At 47.3% G+C, this 16,909-nt stretch overlaps 1 protein-coding gene and 1 pseudogene across 1 annotated transcript in view; one reads left to right on the top strand and one right to left on the bottom strand.

Annotated features, from left to right (window-relative positions):
* NAV3 (neuron navigator 3) overlaps positions 1-16,909 on the top strand; it is a 787,742-nt gene that overhangs the window by 34,786 nt on the left and 736,047 nt on the right. The gene's annotated exons all lie outside the window — the stretch shown is intronic.
* LOC109315469 lies at positions 1,961-2,692 on the bottom strand (annotated as a pseudogene).

The raw sequence follows: 16,909 nt of genomic DNA, 5'->3' as shown, positions 1-16,909 counted from the left end.
CACGAACTGTTCCAGAGTTTATTGCTATATGCTAATTGCACATATAAATGCACCCCTTTTCATATAATAAAAAGCAACTTCCCAGAAGGTTAAGATTACCTTTTTCTCCACTGAAAGGTGTCCTGGAGTTGGTAAACCAAGCTCACGGTGTCACGGTTGGCGGCCGGGTGGTGGCGGATTGGAATGAACAGGTGGGATTAGCGGCGATGGAGTCTGAGGCACAGAAGCGTATGGTTTCAAGCAAGGATTGATTTATTTACTCACGCTTTGAAGTGGAGGCACAATTCTTTCTTCAGCTACAGTTATGAATAAACAGGAACGAAAACAAACAACAGAAGGGGTCTGCTGGCCCATGGGGTTCTGGAGTGAGCCCTTGCTATCTAACCCCGGAGGGCTAGGGGTGGCTGCCCACTCCTTAAGTCCCAGGGCTGGTCAACAGCTCATGTAGAGGTAAACAAACAACAGTACGAAACTGTAACACGTCAGGATGAGGAATGAAGTCGTGACGCCAGTCCAGTAATACGATCGGGTGGTCATGGAAGAAGCCGAGGTTGAATGCCAGGTGAGCCGATAACCAAAGAAGCTGAGATCGAAGTTATAGGGATGATTCGGATCGGTGGTCGTTGATCGGTGCCAATGTTCAGAAGTCAAAAAATTGGTATAGCAATAACAGTAACGAGAACGATGTGAAACGCCGAACGAGGGAGGAGACCAATAGGCCAGGAGGCCTAGCTGAGGAGCAGTCCCTGTAGCAACAGCCTCTGCTTTTGGCTCGAGCGGGTTTCCCCCCACAGCGTGAGACAGTCTCCGTAACGCACTGCGTCCGGTCTCCCCTGAAGGAGGGGCTCACTAGTCTTTTATACAAATTTAGTGGCCAATCAAAATGCTCTCCGCAGAGAAATTTCTAGTCCGATTACCTCATGTCAGGTTCCTTCTGAGCATGCGCTCAGTCAGAAGCTGACACAGTCTGAGCATGTGCCTGTGGGGAAAGTAGGTCAGTAATGACTGACAGGCCCGCAGGTCACCCAGGGGGCACGTACTGGGTGAGCTTCGGAACTTTCCACTCACAGAGTCAAACGCGCATGTCAGTTCTGGCACTTCTGTGTTGTCAGCATACACTTAAGATTTTACCGTGACATGCCCCCTTGCTGTCAACACAGAAGTCATACCATCCAAATTATAATTCCTCCTTCTCAGCATTTTCACAGTTCCAAATTTTTGTCATACGTGGGAACGGTGGAGTACATATAAGCGGATAATTTGGCAACTTTCTGCGTCAAGATTTTAAAAATACAACTTACGATAAGAACAACAACTATGAACACAAACAAAAATGATAACAAGGGTGTCAGCAGGTTCAATAGCCATGAGGATGCATTCCAACTTAATCCTGAAAAGATATACAACTGGAGGATTCAGACTACACGCAATGGTTACTGCGGCCATGACTCAAGGATTTAAGGATGACAATAATGACTGATAAAATAAACAGGAACACAAAGACAAGTACGACAAATATAAAATTGGCAAGATGCACAGAAATACAGATATGCATGGGTACGGTCACACTTCCCACACCTTGCTGTCCCGTCTCGTCATCCCCAGTGTCATTAGCCCACAATGAGAGCAGGTGCAGAACAGTATTTCTTGAGTGATCGAGTTCTGAAACCAGCCCGATTAGGTGTCCAAACAGAGTAATAACTATGTACACAGTCACTATGTTTGTGGTTAACATTCTTTCGTCGCGGATTCGCAGGTGCAGGGGTGCAGTGCTCTTCGGTGATTCTGGAATTTGGATGGTCGCTCAGCAAGGTCTGATAACGCCCTACTCTCAATGGCTTGGTGATTCTGCAAAATAAAACAAAATGGGACAGAACAACTTCCTAACGAAATTATTTACATTATAAATCTAAGGGCCTATTTCACAGTGGTTGCCGTAGAACACCTCGCCCACATAGTGTTATACTGCTTTTCGATGGTATTCAGACGAGGTTACTTCATAGTCACTGGCGCTAAACAGCGTTGACGAATTCTTCTCTAAATACTTTAAGAAATCATGGAGGTACTTCAATAGTAAAGTCAAGCTCTTCTCATCCAGGGGTGTATAAGCAAGCATAGCCCCAATCTTCACAAAGAGTCGTAGCAGATGAGGTGCACCGTAGACCTGGGACATGGGAGCGTCCGGATGCTCTAAGATTTCAGCATACTGGGGCCTCTCAAAGCTGTACAGCAGTTGAGTTCCCAGTATTACATTGAAGTACTCCTTAATCCCAGCAGCAACTTCATCAACAGCATATTCTCGGTTATCAGTGTTTCCTCGCGATTTTTCGTAGTTCGCATGATCTTCTAGAATGGAATCAACATTCTTTTTGGCAGGAAGATAAAAGAGTTGTCTTTGCCTTGCAATCAAATCGCAGTCATCAACAAGCCACGGTTTCAGCTTTTCTGGAATTTTAACCTTTACTTTAACCCCCTTCATAAATGTTTCTTCCCTTTTAATTGTGGGGTCTACTCGAGCCCTTTTCTTCTTAGGAGTCCTCCATTTGTTCTTTTCTGTTTTCATATAATACCAAGGCTTGGTTGGTGCCATCTCAGCCTTCTCTCGGGTCTGTTGTCATCTCCACTCGAGAGTAAATAGCGTCTTCTGTCGCCTTCGGTGGGTCGTAACAGTGGAGCAGGGCGTTGCACCTTCTCTTGGTCGACGTTTGATTATCACACGTGACCTAGAAAACAAACAATACATGCACAGCTTTTATTCTTAAGTCTTTGCAACATGCAGTTCTTGTTAAATTCCCTCAGCTCCTTAATTTCCTCTTCCAGGACTTCGTTTTTCTTCTACAGGTCCTTTATAGTATCCTGGGCTCTCGTTAGTTGTGGATGTAGCTTCTGTTTCTCGGTTTCCATTTTTTGGTTCTTTGTCTTTGGTTCTACTTCCACGTCGTATCGAGGCTGATGCCCCCTTCGACTACGAGCTTCTTTTCAGGGAACTGATCGTTCGATGGCATTCATATGAGTTCCTGTCTCTAGTAGAAACTTTGTAGGCATTACGTTACTCGGTTCATCGGGGTCTTGAACTTCAATCGATGCGTACGGTCGTGGATCGTCGTCGAAAATTTTCGTGTTGTTCGCTGCTACGATAGCACTCAGTCTTGGACAGCCTATTTTCTTAACTCTAACTCCCTCCTGCACTCCTTCAGTCAAAACAGTTTTGGTTACTTCAGGTTTCGTTTCTGATTCGTTTGGCTTCGCTTTGTTTCATTTTGATTCATTTCGTACGGTTAATTCAAGTTTCGTGTCTCGTTCGTTACGCTTCGGGCTTCGTTTTTTGTTTTGCTTCGTTTTGATTTTTCTTGACTTGGTTCATATCGCTTTGTTTTGGTTCATTCGGGTTCATTTCGCTTAGGTTCGGTACATGTTGATTCGGTTCGCTTTGGTTCGTTTCGTTTTGGTTCGTAAGTCGTCAGTTCGCGTCGTTTCAGTTCGAGGTCCGTTTTCCATTTATAACTTAGCTTTTCAGGATCATTACAGCCGCCGGTCACCGGACTCACGCCGATGGTGGTCACTCGTTTTTTGGTGTGGCTCGGTATTCTTGGAACCCTAGGGTCTTTGCTAGGTCCCTTTGGCCGTCATCCCCTAACAGTCGTATCTTTTCCTTTGGCAGACCTGACTTTGCAATCAAGAACCCAAACATGGCTCTTTCCATTGGTGATCTTTGGGGCAGTGAGTATTTGGCCTGAGAAGATCGATTCCTCTCCTGAGGTGGTGAATACTTAGCTTGGTTACGGTTGGATTTTGGAGAGTTACGTACTGATTGTTTCTCATATCCCTTGCTCGTTGGTCTCGAGTATAAGACTTTGGCGGCTTCATACTCATCGTCAGAGACAAGGCACACGTTCTTCGATGGCTTTGTCTTCATTGCCCCTTGTAATTGATCCAACTGGCCCAGGGTGTGAATAACAGGGCCATTAATGGAAGCGCTTAATAATAATCGGGCGGTAATACTCTGATTCCCTCCATAGATTTCTGTGGCCGCGTCTACGGCTTCAGCTAAACAAGGTACGTCCTCAGGGGTGGTGGTATACCGGTGCAGCCTTGCTCCTTGCACCTGGGCAGGTGTCAAATTTAAAGCCTGAGGCGCGGGATTCCACAGCGCATAGGATGCTCCGATGACTGCATATACTAGTGATGTTGCAGTAGCACGACTCCCTGCTCCCTCGTGCCAGGTATGGACCATATGTAACAGGGCTTTTGCTGCTAACACTGGCACCGGAATTGGCCAGTGGTAATTAGCTAAAATGGGGACCGGGTCAAGCACTTTAGCCCTACTCCATGCAGAACTTCCTACTAGAAGTAGCGCTTCTTCCTGATTAATAGTTTCGCTCCTGGCTTCTGTTACCAATCGTCCCAACCATGCGATAGGTGTTTCATTGCTACGGATTGATGTGTCTTCTTAGCTCGCTCATTTCAGAGCGGGTTCTGGATCTTGTGGTTACAGTAATTCTTGTTCCTCCCTGAGGATCAGTTACGAGCTTTTGTACGGCTATTGGATACGCAGTTACCACTTCTTCGTCGTCATTCGATTGTGTACCAGGTTCAGCTGACATAGCACTTGTAGGTTTGGTTATGGTTACTTTTGGTGGTTGTTGTATTGTATTGATTACCCGATTGCTTACAGCTTTGCTGCTGGAGTACATAGCAGTGTGTGCATCTGGATCCTGGCTTGTGGTTACATTCATTCCTTTTGGTGTTACTTCGTTGCAATGATCATACACTATTCCGCTTGCTTGGTTAGCATTGTGGTTACAATTCTCCCATACATCCTCTCGGTGGCGCTGATCAATGTATGGGGCGGTGACATAAGCGCAACAGGTGGCGTTGTTCCGGGAGGCAGGTTCCAGGTGGGTGGAACCTTGACGGGAGGTGGGCTTGGAATGGGCGGAGCTACGAGTGACGTCTCCACAGGAGGACGGCTTTTGGCGGGCGGGGCGGACAGTGACATAGGTTCAGGGGTTGGCGCATTCTCGGATCGGCCAGCGCCATTTTGTAATGGCCGTTCAGCCAAATTTTTTGCCGTGGCTTCAGTAGCGGCCTTCAGTTGGTTCCCTGATTCACAAACTCCCCCAATAATAAAACATATTCCTGGAATAATACCTTTATTATACAGCCCTTCTTCCATTTACGGAGGCCTGTCCACTTGGCCCTTTTTCCGTCCCGCTCCAGGGCCTCATGGAGCTGTGTTATTAATTCATGGCCCCTCGATCCGGCGGGGAGGCCCGGATACTGGAACCAATATGGAAGGGGTTCCTTCCCGCTCTCCGTTATGTATTTAATACACCGAGCCAACTCCTGTGCCGGGCTGAGGCTTGCCGTGGCCGGAGATTTTGCATGGGCTGGGGATACGGTCCCGCTCTCCTCCCTCGGGTGATAAACGGCCCGGGAGTCTCGTAATACACAGCCCAGGGCTCCCAGACTGAGCCGGACAGCCCTCTCTCTTCCGCTTATCCCATCAAGAGACGGGTAGCTGTGAACTGCGGCTGAGGCCTGGGTTGTGGCCTGGTGGAATGCCACATGGTTCCATAGGTCCTCCGGGTTGGTGTTCAGACAGACCCCGCTGTGCCATGGGCAGCTCTCGATCAATTCAGACTCACATATGCCTCCCTTTGATCCTGTTCATGACGCCATGTCCCGGAGTTGGTAAACCAAGCTCATGGTGTCATGGTTGGCGGCCGGGTGGTGGCAGATTGAAACGAACAGGTGGGATTAGCGGCGATGGAGTCTGAGGCACAGAAGCTTATGGTTTCAAGCAAAGGATGGATTTATTTACTCATGTTTTGAAGCGGAGGCACAATTCTTTCTTCAGTTACAGTTACGAATAAACAGGAACAAAAACAAACAACAGACTGGGTTCTGGAGTGGGCCCTTGCTATTTAACCCCGGAGGGCTAGGGGCGGCTGCCCACTTCTTAAGTCCCAGGGCTGGTCAACAGCTCATGTAGAGGTAAATGAACAACAGAACAGTTCTGGCACTTCTGTGTTGTCAGCATACACTTAAGATTTTACCGTGAGAAAAGGTACTGTACAAATTGGGGAAAATTCAAGTTTTTCTTCTGTGTGCTACCCTCACCTCTAACCTGGAAGAACATGACAGAGATAGTAATTTAATTTCACTTCAGTTCTTTGCCAAGGATACAGATTAATGCCACTTTCAGTAATGGTTTTAGTGCCACAAGGCTTTATTGGGAATTGGATGGAGAGCACCATTTTTAGTTAGGTAGTTCATCAAAAATATGGCAGTTGGTACAACATTTGAAATGCTGCCTGCCTGTTGTGGATTTGAACCTACAAGCAAAATGTTGCATGCATTGTATAAATGAATTCTAAATTATGTTTAATGTGGAAAATTAATTAACAATTCCAAAATAGAATTAATCTATCTATAGCCTTCATAAAAAGCATAATATACATTTTTTCATATGGATTGAAACTGTATCTTTGCCAACACTAAAATAGTGATGCCTACATTTTAATGAGTAAGTGGCATCTAGAATGTGTGTGGAAGAAATAAAACTCATTGTTCATCAGTGCATATTAGGTATTGGTTTAGTAGGGAACCATTAGGTTCAAAACTTAAAAGTACACATTGGCTAGGGACAGACATTAAAAAAGCCCAAGCCTGAACTGATTCAGTCTTTGCAGCTTAGTTTAACCTGCAGAGCTTGAACTGAGTTGCAGGTGGACAGACATTCACTTTTGATTCAGGAAATGCAGGCACATGCCTGCAGTGGCTCAGGCCAGAAATTGGAGGGCACTAGAGTAAGCCTTCCCTTCCACAGTACTGAGCTGAGGGGGCTGTGACCAGGCCCTGGGAGGACACTATGATTAGGGTTTAAGCCCCCATCCTGACTTACACAGTCCCCAGCCTGGAGGGGGAGGGGGAAGCAGCCCTTGCCAGGCTTTCCTGGCTCATTGCTGAAGGAGTGGCTAGCAGTCTGAGGCAGGGGGGATGGGGGGAAGGAGGACTGCTTGTGTGGAGTGCATGCATTTGTTGATGATACTGAGGTTTTCAGTCTCCGTCCTGCTTCTTCATGTTGTCTGCAGCAAATTGACAGGCACTCACGGGTCCCATGCCTTGCAGACTAGGTTATTTCTCACACCTTTCTCTGTCCTCTCCTGAACACTGACAGATCTCAGCCTTTGAAGCAAGCAAGTCAGCAGGGAGCTTAGCAGCCCATCAAGAAAACAAAGCCTCTCTTATTAGCTTAAACTCTTATTAAACAGCATTTTTCAAGGAAGGAATGGAGAGACTTTACCAGGTGACCTGCTGATTAGTTCCAAATGCCCTAAGCAGATACTGTCCGGTCTTTCATTGTCCTATGTGCCTTTTGTCCTGCTCCAGTGAAACTGGAGACATAGACACTGGTTAGCATTAGCTAGAATGGGGGTGGTGTGGCCAGATACTGGCTGGGGTCTGTGCCTCGGGGGTCTGTGCTGTGGGAGAGGGGGATCCCTGCTTGAGCAGTGAGTGAGGGGTGGTTTGGGCAGGGGGGAAGAAGCCAGGCAGTGTTGTCTCCCCACTGCAGTCCTCCACCCCCTTCTCAGCCAGTTCAAATTCTGGGAAGGGAGGAGAGGGGTGGGGCCTGCCCTGCTCTCTGGACCAGACAGCCCAGCCCAGGGCTGCAAAGGATGCTGGGATGCTGGGGGACTCTGATTTCACTTAAACCAGGAAGGGGTCTGGAACAGAAGTTCTATAAACTGTTTTGATGCAAATCAGTTAAGTTTGATACCGCATTCAACCAGGTTTATCTTAAACCAGTTTTGGCCATTTTGAAATTTGTTTATGTGTACTGAACTTATGTTCTCGTATAGGTTCAAACTAGTTTCGAATCACTTAAACTGGTTTATGTGTAACTTCTGTCCCTAGCTAGGGGTCATTCTCTGGGTACAATTCACCTCAGTCCCTACCACACAAGGCTTTTGCAGCAGTTACCCACTGCTTAAGTACCATAAGCTTTTACAGGCTTTCAGTACAAAAGTGGCTTTTACGCACTGAGTGCAAGTACTGCAGTTTCAGTAGACCACTCCTTACACTAGGGGTGGGCAAAGTCTGGCCCATAGGCTGTATCCAGCTGGCAGTGGACTCTGTTTCCCAGCCGCCTCTGGTCCTGAGCTGGGGCAGAGCTGCAAGCCATTGCCTGCACACCCCTGCCTGAAGCGTGCAGGCTGCAGATCATGCAGCCCTAGCCCTAGCCCTAGCCCTGATCAAGCTGCCCCTGCTGCAAGATCTCAGTAGCTGTGGACCAGCCCCCTGCCCTGCCATGCACCCTGCTAGTGCGGCTGGGGCCGGTCTCCATGGCAACCCCAGCCGCTATCACAGCACAGTTGCGACCAGAGTCTCCATAGAGACCAGCCCAAGTTATGAGGGCAGGGGCTGCTGGGAAATGGAATCCAGCTGCTGGTTGGATCTGCCTATTTGCCCACCCCTGCTTTATACCTTAATGTGCATGCAGGGATTGGACACAGTTTAATGCTAAGAGAGGAGTTTGCTTCTCAAATTTTTGCTCTCTCCTTCCCTACTAATGTTGACCTTCAGTCATGAGAAAAGCCTGTAATAATACAGCACTACAGGAAGGATAATGTTTACACTGTTTTTTCTTAACAAGGTTAATTCACAGCTGTTCAGCTTTTTAAAATCACATTTTATATGTAACACTATTCTAGAGTTTACTATCCATTTTTATTCTCTTTACTCTGAAGTAGGTTTGTATAGTGGAGCCAAAGCTAGTGTAAACTGCTAATTTGCCAGCCTTTTAGTTAGTCAAGATCTGCTATAAATAGCATTTTACAGGTAATTTTTGTGAAAGCCTTTCACTTGCATTTGCTATCTTCATTCTTTATTGTATCTTCCTTTACTGCTGTCTGAGCAGCTAGTTAATTTCTTCAGCAGTAGAACACCAAGGTTTTACAAATTAAAGAAATATTGGTTAAAAGCATCCTGTGGTTTGCTTTCAAATTATGTGGGGATTTGTCATAAGCCTGTTGATTACATTGATATTCTGGCAGCACAGTACAATTAAAATTGAACATACGAATCGCATATGAAGGAAAACTGAGCCTGCATCCTTTTACAGGAGTTAGATATTGTTTTTATTAAAAGTGTATATATTTTTGACAGCCCCTCTAATCATGATTTGTAAGATCAGCAGTATAACTAGTTATGCTTGCGATAAACATTGGCATTCAGATTGACATTAAGGGTTATTAGAATCCAACATTTTGAGTACTGTCTGTGCATATTGTTTACTTTTGATATATGAAATGCATGCCAAAAGGGTGTAAAAGCAGTTCTGAAATCATAGCTATTCTTTATTTATGGTTGCACCTGATTAGTCAAACCACCAACCCAGCATCTGTCTTTGCATTCAGTTCTGCCTTGGCTCAGCGCTTAGTTCAGGAAGAGAAATTGCTTGAATTTTCAGGTGTACGTGCATATGCTTAAAATGAGAATATTTCCAATGTCAGACCAGAAAGGGTTGGAAATGGTATTTTACTTAAATCTTACAAAGATCGATGCAGAAAGCTGAGTTAATGTAAGGTTATGGCTGAGAATTTAAATGCAAAAAAAAAATGAGGAAATTCAAACAGATGGTTACCAAAGCAACTGTGATTCTCCCCCACTTGTGCTTCTGTAGTGTCTCGTATACCTCTGTGTTATTAAGCTGTAATGCCATAACATATATGTGCTATCTAGCTGGGTTACTGTGGGAACCATTGCATTGAATGTCCTGATTTGTGGATTTAACTGCTAAGTTGTAAAGGTCCATTAATGATGATTTTTGTAAAATATAATTCATTTTTCTTAGAGAAATCAAAACCAAGGGAACAGAGAAACTGAAAATGAATAAATCAAAAGGAAGAGATAAAAGAGACTAAAAAACCCCCCAAAGAAAACAAGGAGATTCTGTGTCCCAACAGCTAGAAGGAATACTGCAGAGCAGAATAGGGGGAACCTCTTTCATCTAGTAGTAGAGTGGCAAATTCCTGCCTCCTTTCTCAGGAGCAAAGAGAAAGTGGAAAGATGAGATTAAAAAAGAGAGCATGATTACAGCAAGTGGCAATGCTGAGAGAAAAATAAAGCTTGTTGGGAGAGTAACATCATTTTGCCACTGCTCCCCTGCTTGCTTAAGGCAGTATGTTCAGGGATTGGAGTAGTAGGGGTAGTGGGTATCCCACACTTAAGGTAGTGGGAGGAGCAGTGCTGTCTGATTTAGATAAGGAGCACTTTCCCACAGCTTCTCCTCCCATCCAGCTGGTGCAGTGAGAGCTCCCCCTCCTGTTTTAATCTGCTTTGGCCACTGGCTGTATCATATCATGAATGTTCATTAATATTTCAAATTCAGGGAAGAAGAAAAAGAGGAGAGATTTCAAGTTCCATCAGGGCATTCCTGATAAGAACACTTCACAGCAGAAGGAAGGTCCTTTATTTGGGGAAGAGAATGACACTGTCATGTTGTCGCGCCTTGTGCTTTCTGACACTTTGGTCCTTGTAACAGAATCTTAATAGAGTGCTTGAATCAAGTGATTGCAAGGCTGGGATTTGAAATTCAGAAAAGCAGGTTTTTTTTACTGGTTTTGTATACAAATATGCAGCCACCATGACTGAAGGAAACTTCATTCTAGACTTGTACTAATCACCATGGTAACATATTCTCTGCATGCAATGGGAATTATTCTTTAATTGTAGATATGTAGAGGGTTTTTTTTTTCCCAATAGGGTTTTTGTGGTTGTGATGTGTGATAGAGTTTTGAATGGAGATCTCTTGCTTCCTTTGGACAAAAGATTTCCTTTGAATGCAGTAGACGATCTCAAGGGCTGGGAAACACCTGACTTGTTCCACGATTTAAATGCTATTTAATCAGAAGGGAGAAGGATTCTCTTTTGAATCTAATGATTTAACTGTCTTAGCAATCACTATGACAAAAATGAATTGCAGTCACTAAAAGCATGCACAAAATGTTTATCGTATACAATTCAGATTTTCTGACATTACTCTCACCTGGGAGTGAGAGTTTTGCATTTCATTTCTGTTTCACAGGCTATGTAAGAGTTAAGCACAGTTGTAGGGACGTGCAAAGAAACCAGAAATGGAGCAAACTGTTTTTGTTGTTATTACTATTATAATCCTGGCTATACAGGTCACACAGGTATTTATTTTGAGTCGCCTGATGTGTGAGCACCCCTGAGATCTTCACTGTATGTTGCATGGTTGCTACCTCTCCAATTTTTGGAAGGAGGTCTGTCCCATTCGTTCTTAAAAGCTTTTCAGGAATTAGCTGGATAGATTCCTGGTCTTGATACTGCTTCCCACTAACTTAAGTTTTGCAAGTACGGGTTTGAAATTCTCCCTTCTGTAGTCCCAGAGTACCCTGGCATTTTCCAAAGTATATGCAGTCTAAAGGTGATGCCAGATTCACTTCTAACAAACCTTTTTTTAGACGGCTGAGGCTCAGCAGATTTAACAGGAAGGCAAAGGCTGCTCTGAGATTTCCTTCTTCCCCCATCCCTTTGTGAAGACAGAAAGGTCACACAGCTCATTTTGAAGCACTAGGAGAAAGGAACAGGACAAATAATTTTCCTTCCGTGAGCACATTAGGCCCAGTGCTGTGGGAGTTATTGGTCAGAATGCTGCATCCTGCATTGAATATTTCTCTATTCATAGAATACTACTGTAATAATATGTCAGAGGTAACATGGAGTAATGGTTTGAGTATAGGTGTGTTATTTGAGAATTGGTTTTCTGGCCTTGGATCCCCCTATATTTAATTTGCCCTTTATATAATGATTACCAAATTGCCCATCATGAAAGAAGGGGTGGGGGTGGCAGGGATGGATCACCAACACCCAGTGCCCTGCAGTCTCCGGGTCTGTGCACCCCTGTTGCCCCTGCATCCCCGCCATCCCCCACTATCCCCTGCTGCTCCACCCTGCAGTACTGCAAGCTCCCAGGAACAGAGAGGGGAAGGGAGCTTGCACACAACGGTGGCTGGCGACACCCAGTGGCATGCAACATGCCTCCCCCTCTCTCCCTGCCACCTCCCTCTCTCTGCCACCTGCTGTCAGGGCTGGGTACAAGTGGCAGTGGGGGGGGGGTACTGCCACTGGAAACCCCGCCTTCCCATTCCCCTCCCTCCCTTCCTCCCCTATTCCCTGCTGCCTCCCCCTCCCTGCTGGCTGTTGTTGAATTTTTTGTTGTGGTGGTTCCTTTGCTCCCTCTGTCCATAGCTTTCTGGGCCCTTGCAGCCAATCTGCGCGCGCCATTTTGGCAGTGCATGCAGAGTTGGCCTAGAGCATAACGGACAAACAGACTAAGGCTATTATTGTATTAGAATGCTAATCATATTTGCCTGACATCCAGGTTAGTTGAAGCAATTTACAAAGGATTCCTATTGCATAGTAAAATCTATAGTTAGTTTAACTAATTAACTAATTCTGCATTTAAAAGCTGATGTTGAAGTACGTGGTGTTTTTGTAGGTGCATCTATGCATGATTTTAAGTGGGCTTAACTTTAATGCACATTAAACTAATGTGGATTAAATGGCTTTTGGCAGGTGTCTACATGTAATGGGACTTGGGATTAACTGTAGTCCCAGCTTGTTTCAGTCCTGCCATGTGCCCCTGTGGCCACTTGGGAGAACTCCAGCCTCCAGATACATGGCTGCCAGCACTTTGCAGTTATGCTGAAGCCACAACCAGATGCCAGCATTTGGCAGCTATCTTGGTACCCCTCCCTCCCTGCTCTCTGGTCCCTGGGCAGCCCCTTCCCTGCTCAGGAGCTGCATGCTGAGCACAGAGGCAGCACACTCTCCTTGCCCATCTGGCCTCCCTGTGTTAGAGATACCTTTGCCCCTGCTCTTGCCCCTGTCCCTGCCAGCTACACCCAGCACCCCACTGCTTCAGCCCAGCCCCTGCCAGTGATGACCAGTGCCCTGTGCTCCTGCTGACCATGGTGCTGTCCCTGCTGACCCCAGCAGGCACCACCACACCCAGGCCCCAGGAGAGCCATGCACCAACCAGTGGAGGTCAGGACACCAGCCATGGGAGGCCCTAGCCAACTCCCTCTTCCTGCATTCCCTGCTTCAGCTTGCCTGCCCTGCTGCTCATGTACCTCCTACTCTCTGTCCACCCCCCTGCACTATTTTCAGCATGCACACATAGTTGAAACAAAAACATTTTATTACCCTCACAACCCCCACCTCTATCGTTCCTGCCTCCCACTTCTCCCCTCAACAAATAGTACCTTTCCACCACCCTCCCCACCCACCAACAATAAAAAAACCTGCTCACAAGTGGCAAACTATATAGAGAGCATCCCAGCACTGGTGGAGGAGAGGTGCCGAGACAGGAGACCTAGGGTTGGGCAGACCAAGGACTAAATTCCTGTGTTAATGCGGAGTGATGCATCTACACATGTTAACCCACATTAACTAATCCTTCTTAAATTTGATACTTGGTTTGGGCAGGTATTAAATTTAGGCTCACGTAGCCTAAAATCACCATTTTTAAGCCTCATTAAGGGCACTCACGTGTAGACACGTGCCCCTAATGCAACTTAAATTGGGCCAAACTGCATTAAATGTGTAGACATGCCCAGTAAATACAATAGGAAAATTGGTGGAGAATTCTTATTTTTTGACATAATCCCTATAACATTTCTGGAGTTAGTGTCAGTTGGGACAATTTCTACATAACTGCTAGTTATGTAAAGTGGATCACCCTACTGATTTATTTACATTTTTAAACACATAAGAGTGACAACTGTTTGCTGCTTTGTGACAGTTTTCCCTCTTGGTTTATTTTTGGGTCTAATTTCAATCTGCTCCTCCTTGGACAATGCAATAAGTTAACTTCCTAAATAACTTAACATTTGGGGGTTTTTTGTAATATATTTAGGAAAGTGATTTTCTGTAGTTGTCCTTCTGTATAGTTTGCCGTTGGTATTGTACATCGCTCTTGAGTGGAGCTTCCATAATTTGATGTTCATTTAAATGTCAAATTAAAAATGCATATATGAGAGTTAAGGATCCTACCCTAGCTAATTATTCACTAGGGGGTTTTGAAATACTATATTAATGAGGTAAAACATGCAAAGGAAAAAATGGCTGAACATCAAAAGCTGGTGTAAGTGAACATGCAAGAGGTTTTAAACTAGAAAATCCAGCATAACTCTTGCCCAGCATGCAAGAATGAAAAGGAGTGAACTTAGATGGTTTAAAGTAATAATAAAATGGGATTTCAAATCCCTAAATATCATGACATTGAGACATCCACAAATCAAAAATCTACATGTACATGGACATAAAGCTGATAGTGCTTGAGAAATGTGGAGATTTAAAGCTGTATTATCAGGACCTAAGGATGGCCAGCTAGCTTTCTACTCCAAATAAAGTGGAGTCAATATTGATAAATTAGGCAAATGTCTGTCAAGAATGATGGGGGAGGGGAGGGGAGGGATGGAGCACTGTCACCCACCACCCTGCGCTACCACTGCCTCCCAGGAAAGGATGGGGGGGAAAAGCTTTGACACGGCAGCCGCTGCTGCCGCTCACCGTCACACGCTCCCGCAGCTCTGCATCCAGCTGCACACAACCTGCATCCCCATCCCGCCAGTCCTCATCCAGGCCCATGTTTCCCCTGCACCCTCCGCTACTCTGCATCTCGTCACACGCCATCCCTCCTCTACCCACCCCCTGCTGCTCCATGTCTGGCCCAGTGCCAACCCCACCCCACCACTCTGCAGATTAATGTGTACTGGGGCCCTAGGCAAGTCCAAAGTCAGAGGCTCTTCTCCCCCTGGGAGCTGGGCTGCAGGGAGGGGGTGGGGAGCAGGGACCCTTTCTCTGCTGATGCAGGTGGGGGGTTGCGGTGGGGGGAGGGGGCACATACTGCCTCTTCTCCCTGCTCCCCTGTTCCGCTGTGGTCAAACATACACACACAGGTGTGCACACAGACACACAGATGCGAGGACACTACTCTCATGCTCTGCACATGGACACACAAACATACTTTCCCTGCCAGGAACACAGACACACTCACACATGTGAACACTCTACTCACTCACTCTCTGTACATGGACACAGGCACAATGCACTTTCCCTCCTGCCATGAACACAGACACACTCACAGACGCATGCATGCATATACTTAGACAGGCATGCACTCTACTCACTTGCACTCTGTACATGGACACACAGACACAAACAGATTTTCCCTCCTGCCATGAACAGACACACACACACACGCACAAACATATGCATGCACACATGCAGGAGGGCGTGCACTTTCATTCACTCTGCGCATGGATACGCACGGAGACAAACATACTCTCCCTGCCATAAACATAGACGCATGCACACTCGCACACGGACGTGAACTAACGTGTGCACACACACATGCATGTACACATGCAGACAGGCATGCACTCTACTCACTCTGCACATGGACACAGATTGCAAACACACTGTCCCTCCTGCCGTGAACACAGGCGCGCGCGCGCGCGCACACACACACACACACACACACACACACACACACACACACACACACACGGAAAGAGAAAAAAGAATGGGGGGGGGGGCTAAGCATGTGCCCCTGCTCCTCCCCATGCAGGAAAGTCTGTGGGGGGAGGGTAAAAGGCAGGGAGTGGAGCAGGGATCAAGAGGGAGTGAAGCAGAGTGAGGCTTGGGGCCTAGGCCTGCTGTGCCCATGTGGCCCCTTCTCCACACCCAGGGTCATTCCCTAGTGCTGGCAGCCCCTGCAAAACCACCAGCCCCATACCAGCCCAGGCTGCCTTCCCACCACCAGGGAGGGCCCGGAGCTTGGGGCTGGAGTAGGGCCAGCCTCAGCTGCACTGGCTGGAGCCCCCGGCACTCCCTCACCCACCCCACATTATTCCCATAAAGAACCCCGCACAGTCTGGTAGCTTCTCCAGAGGTGGCACTGAGGAGCTGAGGGGGGCGCGTGGCCCCCAATCTGTGCACAGGGCAGGGTGGCTGCAACTGGGGCCAGGTTCTATCTGCTCCCCACCTGCATACCTCACTCTCACCTTTGACAGTGGTGCAGCGCCATGTGCATCCCCGCGGGGTGGGCAGGAGGCACATGGTTCTGCACTGCACCACTGTCCAAGACAGGAGCAGGCAGAGGCATCCTGCAGCTGCTCTGCCCTGTGCACAGATTGGGGGAAGTGTGTGCTCCACAGCTCCCAAGTGCCTCCTCTGGAGTAGCTGCTGGGCTGTTGGGGCTCTTTGTGGGGATGATGTGGGGTGGGCACAGAGGATGCTGGTGGCTCCATCCCCTCTGGACCAGTGGTGTAGTTGAGGCTGACCCCGCTCTGGCCTCCAGCTCCAGGCTGCCCCAGGTGGTGCTCGGCTGGTTCGGTGCTAGGGGTCAGCGATTTTGCAGGGGCTGCTGGCACCAGACAATGACCTTGAGAAGAGGCAGCTGCATGGGCACAGTGGGCCCTGCTCCAGCCCCTCCCCGCCACTCCATGTCTGCCTGGCCCTTGTCCAACTCCCCTCCCTGTCCTTCCCTCCATGGCAGCTGTTTTGGGGGGCATCCAGGCTGGGTTGGGGGTGCCTCCACCGTGATTCATCCCCTTGCCCTCAGGCTGGGAGGCAGAGGCAGCCCTGCAGCTTGGGTGGTTGGGGAGGGGCGTGTTCCTGTCCCCAAATTTCTCCTGCAGCCACACAAACCTGGCCCCTGCAACCGGGATGGGCAGCCAATTGCCACTGCCTTCTCCCACTTTTCCTGTGCTGGCCCCACCATTTCATAGATTTCATAGACATTAGGGCTGGAAGGGACCTCGGGAGAGCGAGTCCAGCCCCCTGCCCAAAGGGCAGGAAGTCAGCTGGGGTC

This window comes from Crocodylus porosus, unplaced genomic scaffold, assembly GCF_001723895.1.
Source record: "Crocodylus porosus isolate Cpor-Errol unplaced genomic scaffold, CroPor_comp1, whole genome shotgun sequence".
Lineage (NCBI taxonomy): Eukaryota > Metazoa > Chordata > Crocodylia > Crocodylidae > Crocodylus > Crocodylus porosus.
This window is presented reverse-complemented; position numbering and strand designations above follow the sequence as displayed.